This window comes from Diabrotica virgifera, chromosome 4, assembly GCF_917563875.1.
Source record: "Diabrotica virgifera virgifera chromosome 4, PGI_DIABVI_V3a".
Lineage (NCBI taxonomy): Eukaryota > Metazoa > Arthropoda > Insecta > Coleoptera > Chrysomelidae > Diabrotica > Diabrotica virgifera.
In genome coordinates, this window is record NC_065446.1 from 190850576 (window position 1) to 190869129 (window position 18554).

The 18554-nt window shown below is 31.7% G+C and overlaps 1 protein-coding gene across 1 annotated transcript in view; it reads left to right on the forward strand.

Moving 5' to 3' along the window:
- Window positions 1-13478: 13478 nt before the first annotated feature.
- The window catches only part of LOC126884048 (anillin-like), a 95881-nt gene continuing 90805 nt past the window's right edge, over window positions 13479-18554 (forward strand). The window contains exon 1 of the mRNA XM_050649837.1: window positions 13479-13696. The gene's annotated coding sequence lies outside the window, so the exon portion shown is untranslated. The remainder of the gene's footprint in view (window positions 13697-18554) is intronic.

Below are 18554 nucleotides of genomic sequence, written 5' to 3' on the forward strand. Positions count from 1 at the left end.
TGTGTCTGAAGGATTGTAACTTTCGAAATTTGAAGGTGGTTAGCACCTCTCGGTTTTTCTTCATTCTTCTCATTCTCATTTGTGACTCGGTCAGTTCATGGAATCTTAAGTATTCTCCGATATAGTCACAACTCAACTGCTTTCAATATTTTACACATATATTCGTTTAAGCTCCATAATTCAACCTAAGAAGCGGTTTAAGGTGGATCTATCTTTTCTGATGCGCGCTCTATATCCTGGTTGTTGGTCTATTCTTCATTTTTTATGGTGTCGAGGTAGTTGTAGTACGTCACTCTTTCTACTGTGATTTGGTTGACGTATAGTTGACTTAGAGGGCATAGCAAACCCATACTATAGAGAGAAATTTTATTTGGACATTCCTGAGAATGATAGATGAAAGAGCACACGAAATATTCTTCCGAATATTTTCACCGCACATGCTACATATTCACTTTCAATTCTGAGATTGGCTGTTTGATTTCAATGAAGGTTTCTAGATATTTTCAGATCTTGGTTATTAATTCCTGCTTTTTTAAGATTTCCATCATCTTAGTATGCTGTACTCGATCATAAGCTTTCTCGGAATCAACCAGACATACGTATACATCGCACTTTCATCTGCATCTCTGAAATAAGTCCCTGGGAACAAAGCCCCTCTTGTACCAACAGTATTTATGAACCCGACATGTGGCTTGTAAAGTCTCTTATGCAGTATCTTTAGGAGTGATTTTAGAAGATGAATTGTGAGGATTATCTTACGGTATTCCTCACATTTATTGGCTCTTAATTTTTTTGGAAATGCAATAAACTCAAACTTCAGTCACTCTGTTATTATTTCTCCAGAATTTTGTATGTTGTTGAGTATCGTTGTAATTATTCCTATTGATCAGTTTAAGAAGTTCTGACTGTATATTATCGGAGAGTGCTACTTCCACCCATTAGCTGTGTTATTTCAGAATGACTTTTTTGCTCTTAGTTCATCATTTACCTTCTCTTCTAGCTCAAAGGTGTTCGGCCTTCAAATAGTTTCTCTAGGTATTTTTTCCACGTTCTTAGTTTAATCTGTTTATCAAAGATGATGTTTTCGTCAGAATCAGTTAGGTTTAATTTTTGTCTCCCTCTTAGTCTCCTGTGAGTTCCTTTGTCGTGTTTTAACCGTAGAGTCACAATTTTTGCTCATTTTTTATTGCTTCTTTTTCTTTCGCTTTTCTTTTTTTGTTCTTATTTTTACATTTATCATTTTATCTCTATCTGAGTAATTTTTGGCTTTTCTTCTGTCGTCCATTAGTTTAAGGATCTCATCTCTCATCTATGATCTTTTCTTAATTAATTGATATGCCTTTAGAACTTTATCGGTAGAACATTTTCTGTAATGGACTTTTCACTTTTTGTTCTTCGTTCGATTCGTCTTGGATTTGAATGAATAATACTCAATTTTAACCCAGTTTTAGATGCTTTTATATAGGTTTAAATTACAACTACATTTTGTTTTCTAAAGGCACGTATCCACTATGTTGGCGCTCCGCGCTCCTGCAACTGCTTTACATAGTGGATATGTTGGCGTTCCGATTGGAGCACTTCCAGGGAGCGCGAAGCGCCCACATAGTGCATACGTGCATGAAGAATATTGTTGGTACAACATTTAAATACTTCTCGGATTATGATGATAAATTATCGCCAACATTATTTTGCATTTTGAACAATGCATTTCGCAAACATGAAATGTCATTTTACGGCACTTCACTCATATTTTACCTTTTTTAACGCGTTCAAAGATTATCAAAGTTAGAAAAGTTACCTGGGACACATAATGAGAACATTAATTCGTAAACATCTACATGTCTTTCCAGCAAGACCGAATCATGACTATTTCACAAGAAATTCTACATTTGACGTCTATTCTTTACCGACCCCGTCCTCTGATTTGGTAAAGAAATCTATATTATATTCCGCAAAAAAACTGTACAACCATCTCCCTCTACAACTTAAATCTGCAACATCTTTCTTCAAATTCCGTAACATGACAAAAGCCTACCTATCTGAAAGACCATATTTTTCAGTAGAAGAATTTCTTCAACTAATAAATTACAGTAGGTACCCTTTGTACAAGTAGTTTTTTATCTATATTTGGGTGTCATATGCAACAGCCTAACTTTTAAACTTATTGGTGATTAAGGTAGACTATTGACTATGCAATTTGCAATTTATTTAAATTTTTAAATTTTGCAATTGATTGTTTCTGTTTACTTCATTATTATTATCTTTAAGTGAAAACTTCTTTAGGCACGTTGTGCGATTTTTTGATATGAGAAAACGCATTGAATTCGCGACCGTCACCGCGACCGTCATTGTGACCGTCATTGCTTATGCTATGTATTATGTGTATGTATATACAGTGCTAGTCAAAAGTCCGTACCCCCCCCTCTTATCTTTTGAACGGTTATACCTATAATAGTGAAATTTGGAGGGAGGAAATAAACGGACATAAGCTTCTTAACTATTCATGACAGGTGACGTAATAGTGACAGATGGCGTTACAGAGCCACTGTGACCGATAATTTTAAATGGAACCTTATGGCAAGTGATACCTCGTTTGAAAGGTACTCAAAATACCTATTCAGTCATACTAATTTTTTTTGGTTTAAGTGGATTTTGATTTTGGTGAATAAATTAAATAAATATAATATTGTAGATTCGCATTTAATTAATAAAAATTCAAATGTCCGCCTATGGTTTTTTTTGTCAAAAAAGTTGACGTTTTTCAATTCTCTAGTAGTTTTACGACAACATCAACCTTTTTGACAAGTAATCATAGGCGGAATTTAGAATTTTTATTAATTAAATGCGAAAGTACAATTTTATATTTATTTCATTTATTCATCAAAATTAGCTTAAACTCAAACAAAATTAGTATGTCTGAATAGGCATTTTCAATACCTTTCAAACGATGTATCACTTGTCATAAGGTCTCATTTAAAATTATCTGTCAGAGTGGCGCTGTAATGTCATCTGTCACTATTACGTCACCTGTTGTGGTATTATAATATCACCCTGTACAAAAGATGTGTTATTCAAAGAAAAACATATATCATTCATCGTTCGCCCTTGACCAAGGCCGAGCGTGAGGTTGCGAGAGTTCATCATGTATATAAGTGAACACCCGATGATACGGGTCATCGTTATCGTTATAATTATTTATAGTAATTAGTAATTGAGCAATGTGACGGTAGGTCGTTACTGTGATATGTAAACCCATTGTTATGGTAAATTGTAGACGGAGTTAAAAGTAAATAATATAATGTATTTGAACTAAGAGAGTTTTAATTAATTACGACCTAGAAGGCAGTAACAACACACTATTTATTACATGGCGCTCCTGTAAATTAATTGGGAGAATCTTCTGAAAATGGGCGACAAAAATTGGAAACACCGACGGCGGAAAATGGACCAGGACGAAGATGGACAGGAAACCCAGTAAAAAGACAAAGTGATAAAATGTAAGTAAGAATGTCTATCTTTATTAAAAATGCTTCCCTCGTTTTTATATTATTATTGAACATTGAATATTTATCTTTGCTGATTTTTGAATAATTTATGAAGTATCGATTTTTTTTTAAGAATATCTATGAATTTTTAAACATGAAGTGATTTTTGAGAATATTTTTTATTATATATGCTATTACTGAATTTTTATTGAATTTATTTGAAAAATCTATCCGATTTCGATTTTTAGTACGGTTATTTTTGAATATTTTATGGAATATCGAATTTTTTTTTCAAAAATTTCTATCGAATTTTGAGATATAAACTTATTTTGAATATTTTTATCTAACTTTTGCATATGCTATTTTTGAATTTTTATCGAATTCTTGTCGAATATGTATACTATTATTGAATTTTTATTAGCCAGTTGTTTTTATTATTGATATTTATTGATTATATAGATACATTTTCATCGATTTTGTGTTAAATTTTGTATAAGATGAACCTGAATTAATAATTTTTGTGCGATAAATGATATATAAATGATATAAATGATTTTTTAATAATGATTAGTGATGACATACGTTAATATAAGAGCTTAAGACAAACATTGCTATAAGCAAGAGATTTATTTTTAACGAACCGACCTGATGCGTCGAGATAAGGAATTTGGAGAAGAACTATATAGATTAGAAGAAGAACTAACAATATTATAAGCTAAATATTATGAGGCAGCTAGAGACAATAAGAAACCCACTGCTCTTGTCAAATTAGGAAGGTACTACGTGATTTATAGAAGCTTGAAAGCTTATTAGAGACCCACTCTGTGTTTTGAAGGGTACCTATTTTATTCATGATTATTCGTGAATAAACAACGGCCTCAAAGCAAGGGATTGAGGTTGTGATATTTTTAGAAGAATTTGAACCGCATAAAAATACCTATTTCGTGTTTTGAGTTAACTATACCACCTTACTGGTGCGTACAGATCACGGCGAAAATTCGGGTTAATATTGGCGGAGAACTAAGACATCCGAGTGAAACCTCTTTAATTAAGGTAAAACGAAGGTATCGGAGCTAGTATATGAAGTGATGATTATGATGTTATATGAAATGATATATGAGATAAATGATATATAATTGTTATATGAAAGATGTATATGAAGATGAATTATGTACACTGTAGAAGTGTTATTATGTGGAGAAAATGAAGAAATATAGTTGTAGTACCAGACAAGAAGAAGAAGAGAAAAAAAGATAATTTTTTTATTAAAATATGTGGGAAAAATGAAAGAAGACACATAAAAATTGCAAGAAAAGAAGCAAAATTAAGAATAATATCAAATAAGTAGCTAATCATTGAATTATGTCTAAGAATTAAAGCTGTAAATTTTTTTTTTCTCTAAAGTAATGTTAATTATAAATAACTTATTTTTAAATCTATATAATGAATTCAGGTTAAATTTTCGCGGAAAATGGAAGTGTTTGAATTAAGGATAGACAATATCTTACAATAAGTGTTAGTAGATAGTAAGCAAAGGGACACAAAAAGTGAAATTTTTAGACATTCAGCAACAGAGATTAAATCTTTATTATAGGTACAAGAGAGTTATTAGAAGTTTTTAGAGACACATTAGAAGTTTTTTAGAGAGATTACATTTTTATTATAGGTAACATTATTTTAAAGTTAGTAAGGAGTATATAAATAAAGCAAAATAAGACTGAAATATGAATTATTAATAAAGTAAAGGTTACATTTTTATTAACTGATTCGAGTAATATTAGCTTAGCTTAGGACTTTTAGTTAGATACGTGATTTTTATAATTATTTAGGTAGATTAGAGTATTCCCCTGCTTATATGAGATGCTTATAGGCACTAAAAGACTATTTAAAAGTTAGGATCAATTTCATTCACTGTGGACACTGTTTTGATGAAGTGAATTAGTGAACGAAAAAAAAAGGACGAAAAGACACGACGTGAAAGTACGTGAACTAGTAATAGGTTATAAAATACCAGTTTAGTATAGGGAAAATATGAACTTTTGTGTAAAATAGGAAAAAGAATATACATGTTTAGGGAAAAATTGATTGATCTGAAATGTACCATGTTACAGTTAGTTAGCATAGTTAGGAAATTTAATTTTTCAAAATAGTATTAGGTAACCATAAACATTTTTGTAAAAGGGAAAGAGGAGCATCACATTTTAAAAATATGTAATTTTAACAAAACGGGGAGGTGTGGTATTATAATATCACCCTGTACAAAAGATGTGTTATTCAAAGAAAAACATATATCATTCATCGTTCGCCCTTGACCAAGGCCGAGCGTGAGGTTGCGAGAGTTCATCATGTATATAAGTGAACACCCGATGATACGGGTCATCGTTATCGTTATAATTATTTATAGTAATTAGTAATTGAGCAATGTGACGGTAGGTCGTTACTGTGATATGTAAACCCATTGTTATGGTAAATTGTAGACGGAGTTAAAAGTAAATAATATAATGTATTTGAACTAAGAGAGTTTTAATTAATTACGACCTAGAAGGCAGTAACAACACACTATTTATTACACTGTCATGACTAGTTAAGAAGCTTACGTCCGTTTATTTCTTCCCTCCAAATTTCACTATTATAGGTATAACCGTTCAAAAGATACGAGGGGGGGTACGGACTTTTGACTAGCACTGTATAAATTGTCTAGAGGTATTTAAATTTAAATTAAATGTAACACCTATTTTAGGATGGGAAAAAGGATTGATTTCGTGACCATCATCGCGACCGTCATCTCTTCGGCGAAATAAATTTTGTACATATTATAGGTATATTATGTGTATGTATATATAAATTGTATGAAAGTATTTAAATTTAAAATAAATGTAAAACCTATTTTAGGATGGAGAAAAAGTATTTATTTCGCGACCCTCATCGCGACCGTCATCTCTTCGGCGAACTTAATTTTGTACGTATCTATATTATGTGTATGTATACATAAATTGTATAGAAGTATTTAAATTTAAAATAAATATAAAACCTATTTTTGGATGGGGAAAAAGGATTTATTTCGCGACCGTCATCTCTTCGGCGAAATAAATTTTGTACGTATATTTATTATGTGTATGTATATATAAATTGTGTAGGACTATTTAAATTTAAAATAAATGTAAAATCTATTTTGGAATGGAGAAAAAGAATTGATTTCGCGACCGTCATTGCTTCGACGAAATAAATTTTGTACGTATATTATGATAATGTACGTATATTAATAGTAATATTATTGAAGTGAAAACTTCTTTAGGGACGTTGTGCACTTTTTAGATGGAGAAAAAGTATTGAATTAGTGACTGTCATCGCGACTTTCATTGCTTCGACGAAATAAATTTTTGAAGTGTACAGTTTTTTATGGACATTGTGCACTTTTTAGATGGGAAAAAAGTGTTGAATTAGCGACCGTCATCGCTTCGGCGAAATAAATTTTTGAAGTGAAAACTTCTGTAGAAACGTTATGCCCTTTTTAAATGGCGAAAAAGTATTGAATTGGCGACGGCCATTGCTTCGACGAAATAATGTTTTGAAGTGAAGACTTCTTTAGGGACGTTTTGCCCTTTTTAGATGGGGAAAAATATTGAGTTAGCGAGCGTCATGGCGACCGTTATTGCTTCGACAAAAATAAATTTTTGAAGTGAACACTTCTTTAGGTACATTGTGCCCTTTTTATATGGGGAAAAAGTATTGAATTAGCAAACGTCATCGCGACCGTCATTGCTTTCACGAAATAATGTTTTGAAGTGAAAACTTTTTTAGGGACGTTTTGCTCTTTTTAGATGAAGAAAAAGTATTGAATTAGCGACCGTTATCGCGACCGTCATTGCTTCGACAAAAATCAATTTTTGAAGTGAAAACTTCTTTAGGGACGTTTTGCCCTTTTTATGTCGAGAAAAAGTATTGAATTAGCGACCGTCCTTGCTTCAACGAAAGTAAATTTTTGAAGTGAAAACTTCTTTAGGGACGTTGTGCCCTTTTTAGATGGGGAAAAAGTATTGAATTAGTGACCGTCATCGCTTCTGGAAAATAAATATTTGAAGTGAAAACTTCTTTAGAGACGTTTTGCATTTTTTCGATGGGGAAAAAGTATTAAATTAGCGACCGTCATTGCTTCAACGAAATAAATTTTTGAAGTGAAAGCTTCTTTAGGGACGTTGTTCCCTTTTTAGATGGAGAAACATTATTGAATTAGCGACCGTCATCGCTTCGGTGAAATAAATTTTTGAAGTGAAAACTTCTTTAGGGACGTTGTGCACTTTTTAGATGGGGAAAAAGTATTAAGTTTGCGACCGTCATCACTTTGCCAAAACAAAGTAGCATAGAACGTACGAAACGCGTATCGTAGGCCCAGCGAGATTTAAAGGGATCATAGCCAATACATGTATTTAGGCTCTAGGCGGTTGGCCAACAAAAGATTTTCAAATAATTAATATATTATACAAGTCCAATACTTCAGTCGACTGCTGGATTCTGAACTAAGCTACGCAAATGCAAAAGCCCGCGTACATTTACCATTTCAGTCTGTTTTAAATCAGCCGAACGAGTCTAGAGGTGGGCTAAATTACGATGCAGTGATATTTTATTCGTTGTGATTTTTGTCTGTAATTGAATCGGTCATTGCGAAAACAATACAATGTTACAATGTGTAAATTTTCAGGAAACGTAAAAATATTTTCTTTAATAGTTGGATATTCCAAGATAATACTATATTTTATATAAGTATTATGCGTTAGGTATAAATGAATCTTTCTGAAAGGCGAAAAAAAGTTTAAATGTGTATATGTTTAAATGTAAATTTCATGACGTTGAAAAGAGTCGTCATTTTACCCAAAATATGGATTTAGATTTTTTTCGCAATGACCGATTCAATTGTGATTTAACAGAGCAACGAAATATTCGTATGTTAAACTCCTAAGACTCCTAAACTCCTAAAACTAGAGAGAGAAAAACAGAATTTGAGAACTAAAGACGAAGAGCAGATAAACTGTGCAGGCAGAAAAAGAGAAAGTACGAAAACCAACGGATACTAAACATAGAGAGGGAGTCTAAGGAAAACGAAACACATAGTGCATACCAATTTATCAAACATTTAAGACAGGGATACAAACCGAAGACTAGCCTCTGCAAAAATAAGAAGGGTGAAATTATTAGCGATATGGACGAAATTAAGATAACATGGATGACATATTTTAAGGTTATTTTAAAATTTTAAATAGAAGCCCCAAATTTTTATTGCAGATTTGGATTCTTGACGTAAAAATAAGCAACTTTTATTCGAAACATTTTTTCAAATTATGGATAGATGGCGCTATTATGGTCCCCACTAAAATGGAAAACTTTACTTAACTTTTTTTGTTTTTAGGACTCTATCTTTACAACCCAATAGGTCCCCAAAGCGCTCGAGTGACTGCACATTTAGCATACTTTGCTCCCCTACCATATAGAAACCTAAAATTTCCCTTTCTATATTTTAGTAACTAAAAATTACGTACGCATCGGAGTCTATTTACTATATTGCTAGGTAAAATTTCGCAAAGAGATTCGGCCTATTTGTAGTTCAAGGTTACCTCTTCTTGAATGAACAACTGAAATTTAGTTTTATACCTATTTTCCAGTGTAATAAATTTTTGAATTTGCGGTTGGTTTTGTTTGTACCTACCAAAATATGGACTTTCGCGTCGTATAAATGTTTTATTCATTACTTTTTGCATTCTGATCCTCGTTCTTGTTTTCAAAAGATTTTCTACAAGCTTCAATAAACAAATTATACAGGTTTTCATAATATTTCATCTTTTGGTTTTTTGGTAATTAGGCCAAAAATATGGGTGTTCCCAAATGGAACCGCCAGGCGGTTTGCTGGATATGTTGTTTTCAGTATATTTTTTTTCTTTTTTATTTTTAGGGGAATTTCTTTTAAAGATCTCGATATAGCTTTCAAGGAAAACGAAAGTAATAACGATGTTTCTGCCGTTTACATAGAATCTCCAGATACTAACATTTTGACAGACGAAGATCCGGCAGATGAAGATAATGCAGGTTTTACTGATAGTCGAAATCGTAACCAGTTGTCTTCAGGCGCGGAAATTGTATTTTCGAATGATACTAGAATCGAAAGCACTGCTGAAGACACGATCGTAGAAGAAACCACTTAGATCCACCCCGTGCTAGCAGAGCAATTCCATCTATGCCAAGTGATGGAGGTCTAATTATATTCACGCGGCAGCAAAATGCAGATTTTTGCTAAGAAAGGGATTTGGTTCCTACAGAATATGATTTTCCAGAGTCTGATACTCAAAGTATGCTGGTTCAAGCCTTTCAGAACTTTTTAGATTAGACCTGTTATAAGGTTTTCAAGACAGGAGGAAAAAACATTGTTATTCCGAGGCCAAAAATATTATTTCAAAATACAATAATAATATGGGAGGCACTGATTTGATGGATAGCGATTTATATTGCTAACGAATTAGAATCCGTTCCAAAAAAAATGGTATTGGCCTATTTTTACATACATAGCGGACGCGATAAAAATGCATTAAAGTTGTATAGGAAATCTGGTCGTAACATTAGCCAAGTAGAATTTACACAGGTTATTATCCAAATGTATCTAATAAAATATAAAATCCCACCGAAAGCACCAGGAAGGGTGTCCGTAGCAGCAAGAAGTGACTCTCGAATTAGAGATATTTGGTACGAGGGATTAAATCATCTTGTGGTTTCTGTACCAGAAAACAAATGAAGAAGCTGCGCATGGATTGGATTTTTAAGCCGAGGGAAAACAATGTGATGCAAATATGATTTGATCCTTTGTATTGACTGTTTTCGCAATTTTCATACCAAGCAACTCTTAACTAATATCTATCGGGTTCGCGCCTAGTGGTCCCATATGGGAACAGTTTTTTTCTCAATAATTATTCTATTTACAAAAAAATTTATTCTTACGTTTTGTACAGAATACTGTTAGATTTAACGATTTTTAATAAATTTTGTCGATACAAAAAAATTGTTTTCTCGGCGTTAATGGGTTAAGACAGGATATTTAGGTACTTCTTTGAGTTTTTTGAAAATTTATAAAGAAAAAATTAAGGAAACTTGGTAACAAAAATGTTTTGTTTTCACAGATCCAACGAATGATAATTTGTTATTCTGCATATAAGAACTATTTGTGACAAACAGTTCAAATAGAATAAAAAAACCGTCACAATTTAACACGTATTTGTGACAAATCTACGCTCTGAGTTCTTTTACAAACCAGTGTGCATTTCAAAATTAAACGTATTGTAATGCACACGTGTTTGAAAGCAAATATTATCCGCCGTTCCCGTGCCTATTTCAAAACTACCCTGTCTTGAAAAAATTAATTTATTCATTTGCGACATACTGTATAATATTAATTAAAAGTCATTATGACACTACAATGCGTATTATTAGGCTATTGATTATATTCAAAATAAGATAGCTAAAAGGAACTACAACGTTAACGGGGTTTTATTATTTCATATGGTCAATGGACATCTATATATGAAAAAACCGCGGAGTGCTACCATTTAAAGGGGTGCGTTTTTGAGAAATGGGTGAATTAGTCCCTGGGCACACGTTACATTAGAGTGAGTTCTATGAACTTTTAGTACAAACACGTCTACATAAAAATTGTTCCTGGTTAAATTTCCTATCTAAATATAACTTTTAAAGTCAAAGATACTTTTTTTTACAAAAATATATTCAAAAGAACAAGCACAAAGAAACCCAAAAGAAAGAAATTTTGTTTTTTGTCCCATAACTTTTGTCCACGAGAATATAGGTATAGACATTGCTTTACAGAAAAAAAACTTACATATTTTCTCTTTAAAATGATGTTTGGTAGAGGTCATTAGGATTTACAGTTTTCGAAATATGATTTTTCAAAGTTCGCCACTCAAAGCAATTTTTGGCAATTTTCCTTGTTATTTCGCAAATATTGTTCTGTAACTTTTTTCTACGTAACTTTAGGTATATTCAATGGTAAACGTAATAGGAATAGAAATCAATTACCTTTAAAATGGTCTACTGTATAACGTTGTACGACTTTTTTTAATGAGATTATGGTTTTTCAAGGTTTTATATTTTAACGATTTTTTTTATAATATAATATAAAAATAAAATAAAATTATTATATATTATATTATATATTATATAATACTTAATATAAAAAAATATTATTTTTTACATGTTTTACGATTATTTTTGAAATTTCTCATTATAACTTTTTTTCCTTGTACATGAATATACAATATACTATCTATATATTGCGCAACAAAGAGGGCTTATTTTCTGTTCTTTAAAATGGTGTATCATCTATATTTAAATACATAATGGAAACCGAGTAATTCTTTGATATTTTTTTACCTGTATTATTTAAAATTATTTCTTTTACAAAAATTACATAAACATTAGTCTTAAAAAACATCACTTTAGTTAAAATTATTTAAATGTTGACATTTAAAAAATTTTCAAAATCAAAGTCCATCGTTAGCATTAGCTTCAATATCTTCCTCTGACACCTCAGTTATCTTAGAGTTCCCACACTTAGTACCCATGCACATGCACCCTTTGCAGAATATTGAACAACTAATTCCTATCTTCTACAACCGCAGTTTTTTGTACATCCTTTGGTACATTTACATGCTATTTTTTCAAGCAAAGTTTGTGGTGCAGGAGCTTTGACAGTAAATATTGGAATTAATCCATATTTTGAAGTTTGCCCGGCCGAGTCAAGTGGATCCAAAGTATTACCTATAAAAAATAAGATTCAATCATAACACACAATCATATAAAAAAGTTATAATGAGGAATTTAAAAAATAATCCTAAAATCAAAAATCGTTGCAAGTACTTATTACAACTTGAAAAAGCATATGTTATTCAAAAATAACCCTAGAATCTTTTATAACACACCATTTTAAAGTAAACAGAATAAGCTTTCTTTCTTATTATATAATGTATACCATATAGAAAAAAAAGTTATAATGGGAAATTTAAAAAATAATCGTAAAAAATATAAAAACTCGTTAAAAGTATAAAGTCTTGAAAAAGATAACCTCTTTAAAAGAAGCGGTACAGCATTATACAGTAGACCATTTTAAAGGTAATTGATTTCTATTCCTCTTACATCTACCATTGCATATACCTAAAGTTACGTAGAAAAAAGTTACAGAACAATATTTGCGAAATAACAAGGAAAATTGCCCAAAATTGCTGTGAGTGGCGATTTTGAAAAATCATATTTCGAAAACTGTAAATCGTAATGACCTCTACCAAACATCATTTTAAAGAGAAAAAATGTAAGTTTTTTTTCTGTGAAGCAATGTCTATACCTATATCCTCGTGGACAAAAGTTATGGGACAAAAAACACAATTTCATTCTTTTGGGTTTCTATGTGCTTTTTCTTTTGAATATATTTTTGTAAAGAAAAGTATCTTTGACTTTAAAAAGTTATATTTAGATAGTAAATTTAACCAGGAACAATTTTTATGTAGACGTGTTTGTACCAAAAGTGCATAGAACTCACCCTAATGTAACCTGTGCCCAGGGACTAATTCACCCATTTCTCAAAAACGCACCCCTTTAAATGGTAGCACTTCGCGGTTTTTTCATATATAGAGATTCATTGACCATATGAAATAATAAAACCCCGTTAACGTTGTAGTTCCTTTCTATAGTACATAATCAATAGCCTATATTGTGCAACTATTTTTCCATTAGATTATTAAAACCACTCTGTAGTAGAGTATGTAGTATATCAACAGTTTTAATTTTAAACTAACATTCGAGTAATGTGTAGTTTTGAGGATATCGCATTACACATTCAAAGGAATCCAACAACAGAAAATATAATCTCATTTGCAATATGATTCAGCCATGTTTATTAATTTAGTTAAAATATTATAAAATATCAGGTTTTGTAGTAACCTTCTAACGAGATTAGTCTACGAAAATGTTTATTTCTGGTGCTTAGTTGCTCATTAAACATTCAAACAATTGATAATTCGTTAATTGATTGTTAAATAGAAATATATATTTGTTTTAGTAATGATGGCAAGGGTTTTAGGAAAAGAAATTATAAAAGTGGTTGATATATTTCGTAATGTGGTGGTTAGTTAGTGAAGATGTTTACAAATTCTTCTGTATGTAAGGTCAGTAAAGCAAATATTTTTTATTAGGTAGGCATTCAGTAAGTATACATAAGATACATAATTGATCTATTTTGTTTGTTAATAATCTTCCATCAAATTTACGTATTTTCCCAAATATTTGGTAAATATGTTCAACTCAAAGACATTTCTTGTTCAATAAGAATTGTTTTCTTTTATTTTAGTTTCCCCAAATATTTGGTAAATATGGTCAACTCAAAGACATTTCTTGTTCAATAAGAATTGTTTTCTTTTATTTTAGTTTTCATTTCATTCATGTATCATTTTTAAGACTTTTGCTTTTGCAGTAACGATTCATCAAACGATGACGGATGATATATGTGTAAGAGCAGTAAAATATAACTATCTTTTTTTTACATTTTTTTGCGTTGGTAAGGTAAGAACCAACTAACCAGACTGTTTGTCTTATTTTCATATTTCAATTATAAGATTTTTTTCAAGCTCTTTATTTCAAAAAAATCATTATAATCCTTTCTTTTCAAATTGCCTCGGAGGTTAAATGAATTCTTAATTAAATTTTTTCTTCTAAAATGTTTTTGACATATTTCTTCTTCAGATGCCAAACGCTTCCAGCATGTAGACTTTTATCTGCAACTTATTAGTAATAATTATTCCTTTCTAGCAAATATTTCTCCTGCATTTAAAATTCCACGCTGAACTTTTATCTCATATTATATCGCAGCCCCGAATCTTGTTTTCTCACTGGGCCTCTTCTACCTTCTTTCTATATTTATTTTTATTTATTTACAAATCTCAACAACAGGCCTTGAAGGCCTAGGGCTAAAAATACAATTGCTATAATATGTACTGGGTGTCCCAATAAGAATGGCTCTCGGCCATATCTCAGGAACCGTTTATAGTACAGCTTTGAGAAAAAAATATCTATAACAAAAGTTGCCTCGGGAAAAGCCTGGAAATTATTTTCATAATTGTAGGTTCACCGCTAGAGGGCGTAATTGAATATCAAAAATTAAAGAATCAAAATTTTACAAAATTTGCCTAATGAAAGGGCACTAGAAATCTGGTCATCGTATTCTTCATAAAATTCTGCGCATATTTGATTTCACAAGTTTAAGTCTACCTTTGCAAATAAGAGGTGGGGGCGAGTGGGAAACTTACGAAAAAATGACTGTAAGTCCGGTTCTGCTAAATCGAATTTTGCAAACTTGGACTTGTTAAAAACAGCTCTTTTTCGTCAATGTAAGAGTTATAATTTCGAAACAGCCTATTAAGTAATATGCCAGCTAGGAGGCGTTTTTTAATTATTTTCAGAAATCTAGTTTTCTTTGGAAAATATTAAATACAAGTATGCTTTTTTAATCCTGTATTACAAAATTAGATCAAATTAGCAACATAATAGCGAAAACCGCATGTCGATGCCTTTTTTATGTCTCGAAATATCTTAAGAAACGTGTAAATTTTAAACCTAACCGTTACTGTCACCCGTAAACGAAGTTAAGGAAAGGTAGTGTGCTGTGGAATAGACAAAGAAATATTTTCTTATCTCAACGTATATAATTACTTAAAACAACAATAAGACAACCAGCAATATAAAATATAACAAAGAAATAAAACAACTACTTAGTGACGACATAAATGTTCAAATTATTGCCCATCATTTTTGATTCAAGCATTTACTCTTTCAAGAGTAGATTGAACAGCAGTCTTAATTTCTGCTCTCGAAATGCTTTGAATGGGGTTTCATATTCTCTGGATAATTTTTCCTTGAGTAGGTCTAGCTGCAAAAACAAGGTTTTTAGTCTGTCCCCATACCTAAACAAAAGTGAAATACCTAACCGTCCCCACACCAAACAGTTAAATCTGGTGATAGTCAGATAATTGGACCCTTTCTTTTCGATAATGCTATTATTGATGAACGCTATCTAATTTTTTAAGGAATGAATTGCCTCTTCTTCTGGAAGATGTACCGCTAGCAGTTTGTAGGTCCATGTTGTTTCAGCACGATGGTTGTCCAGCGCATTTTTCTAGAGTAGTAAGAGATTTTTAGATGAGTAATTCGCTGATAGATGGATATGACGTGGAAGCCTATTTTTTGGCTAGCCAGATCACCCGATTTAACTATTTTAGACTTTTATTTATGGGAGCGGATTAAAGACCTTGTTTTTGCCGATGGGCCCACTACTCGAGAAAACATGATCCAGAGAGTAGGAAACGACATACAAAGCATTGCGAGAGCAGAAATTGAGACTGCTGTTCAATATACTCTTAAAGAGTTAATACTTGCATCGAAAATTATGGAGTATAATTTGAACATTTAAGTTGTCACTAAGTAGTTTTTTTATTTCTTTGTTATATTTTATTGTGTTGTTTGTCCTATTGTTGTTTTAATTAATACACATTGACATCTAAAAAATGTTTCTTTGTTTTTTCCACAGCACACTAACTTTCCTTAACTTCGTTGACCAGTGACAGTAACAGTTATGTTTAAAATTTGCACGTTTGTTAAGATATCTCGAGATAGAAAAAAGGTATCGACATGCGGTTTTCGCTATTCTGTTGCTAATTTGATCTAATTTTGCAATACAGTATTAAAAATGCATACTTGTATTTAATACTTTCCAAAGAAAACTAGATTTCTGAAAATAATTAAATAACGCCTCCTAGCTGGCATATTACAATAGGCTGTTTCGAAATTATAACTCTTACATTGACGAAAAAGAGCTGTTTTCAACAAGGCCAAGTTTGCAAAATTTGATTTAGCAGAACCGGACTTACAGCCATTTTTTCATAACAAGGTTCCCACTTACCCCCACCTCTTATTTGCAAAGGTAGACTTAGATAATTTGTAAATCAAATATGCGCAGAATTTTATGAAGAATACGATGATCGAATTTTCAGTGCCCTTTCATTAGGCAAATTTTGTAAAATTTTGATTTTTTAATTTTTGATATTCAATTAAGTCCTCTAGCGGTGAACCTGCAATTATGAAAATAATTTTCAGGCTTTTCCCGAGGCAACTTTTATTATAAATATTTTTTTCTTAAAGCTGTACTATAAACGGTTCCTGAGATATGGCCGAGAGCCATTCTTATTGGGACACCCGGTACAATAATATTTATATTAGGTACTTACAATACATTACAAAACTTGTATCAAGCAAGGTGCCTTCTTGTCCAATCATGCTCTTGCGTCCTTGCCTACTAAATTGACTTAGTATTCTCCTCCTTTCATCATTGTAGACGGAGAGGCAGCGCTGAAAAATCTCTTTGAATTTACTAAAGCTAGATTTTTCACAGTTGATTACTGTGAGTGTGTAGAGAAACATACTGCGGTCGGTCAAGCGAAACGTAGAACAGAGTTTACTGAGAGGGTATCAAAGTTGCTTTCCTACGAAGGTAATTATTTCCATTTACTAAGGCTGAAAATCAGTACACACATTCTAAATTAAATATAAATAAAAGTTATTATAGTCGGTCAGCTGTATGACGGGACAGAGCCGGTTGAGGAAATAGTCGATTGAGGAAATGAAGCATTTTGGCTCGCAATTTTTTCGTCTAGCATGGATTTACTTAAAAATTTTCACAGAAAGTAGGAAATAGTCCAAGGATCATTTTCTATATCATGCCGCTATCATACGCTAAAACCTTGGGGGTGGTTGCCACCCCATCTCGGGGGTGGGAATTTTTATTACATTTTAACCATGTAATTCGATGGAAAAAGTGTTTCTAAGAAAAAAATGTTTTTTACATTTTCTTCGTAAAACTAATATTTTTCGAGTTATTCGCGCTTGAAAATAACAGTTTTTCGACGAAAAAATCGACTTTTTTAGAGGGTTTTTTGAGAATACCTCGAAAAATATGCATTTAATAAAAAACAAACTAATATAATTTATCACTTATCTATTAACTCTAAAACCGGCCTGATATTCACCTAGTTTATCGTCAGAAGATCTGTTAAGTCTCTCTCTTAGCATCCTGGCTAATACCTTGGAAGAAATATCCAACAGACCAACACCTCTGTAATTTTCGCATGTCAATAAATCTCCCTTTTCATATACGGGGCATAATAGAACTTTAGTCCAATCGTTGGACATATTTTTCTCCTCCCATATCCTCTTGATAAGCCTATTGGGACCGTGCAAGTTCGGAAAAGCGACACCTGTTTTCATAGCTCGGCAACTTTTTTCGCATTTTTAATTATATTGGCCAATTATATTGGTCCTGGTTGCTGGATAATTGTCAAGGCCATACTGGCCATAGCCCAAAAAAAATAATGAGAAGAAAAAGTAAGACTGAGGTTATGTTATTAAAAGGTAAACAATTGTATGTAGCAAATAAAATTAATTATTAAAATGCAGTACTGCAAGCTAAATACAATTAATAAATTTACTTTTATTTAACAATTGCATATCATATCAATATTGTGGAGTAATATATAATTTTTCTTCTTCAATAACAGTAGGTATGAAATATACGTCAATTTGACAATTTCATTTGACAATATTAATTATTTAAGAAAGTTGCAACATTTTTCCGCTATTCGCGCACGATCGTTTCTCGTATCCCCTCCAAGTACTTGCACACCGCGAATTACTCATTTTTTTGTAGTTATTCCCCTCCATTCTTTATAATTTTTGCAGCTGTTTTGTTTTCTCCTGGTCTTTTGTTATTTTTGAGCCCATTGATTATACTTTAATCTCTAAACATCCAAACAATTGTTAATTCGTTAATTGATTGTTAAATAGAAATATTTGTTTTCGTAATTATGGCAAGGGTTTTGGGAAAAGAAATTATAAAAGTGATTGATGTATTTCGTAATTTGTGGTTAGTTAGTGTAGATGTTTACAAATTCTTCTGTGTGTAAGGTCAGTAAAGTAAAT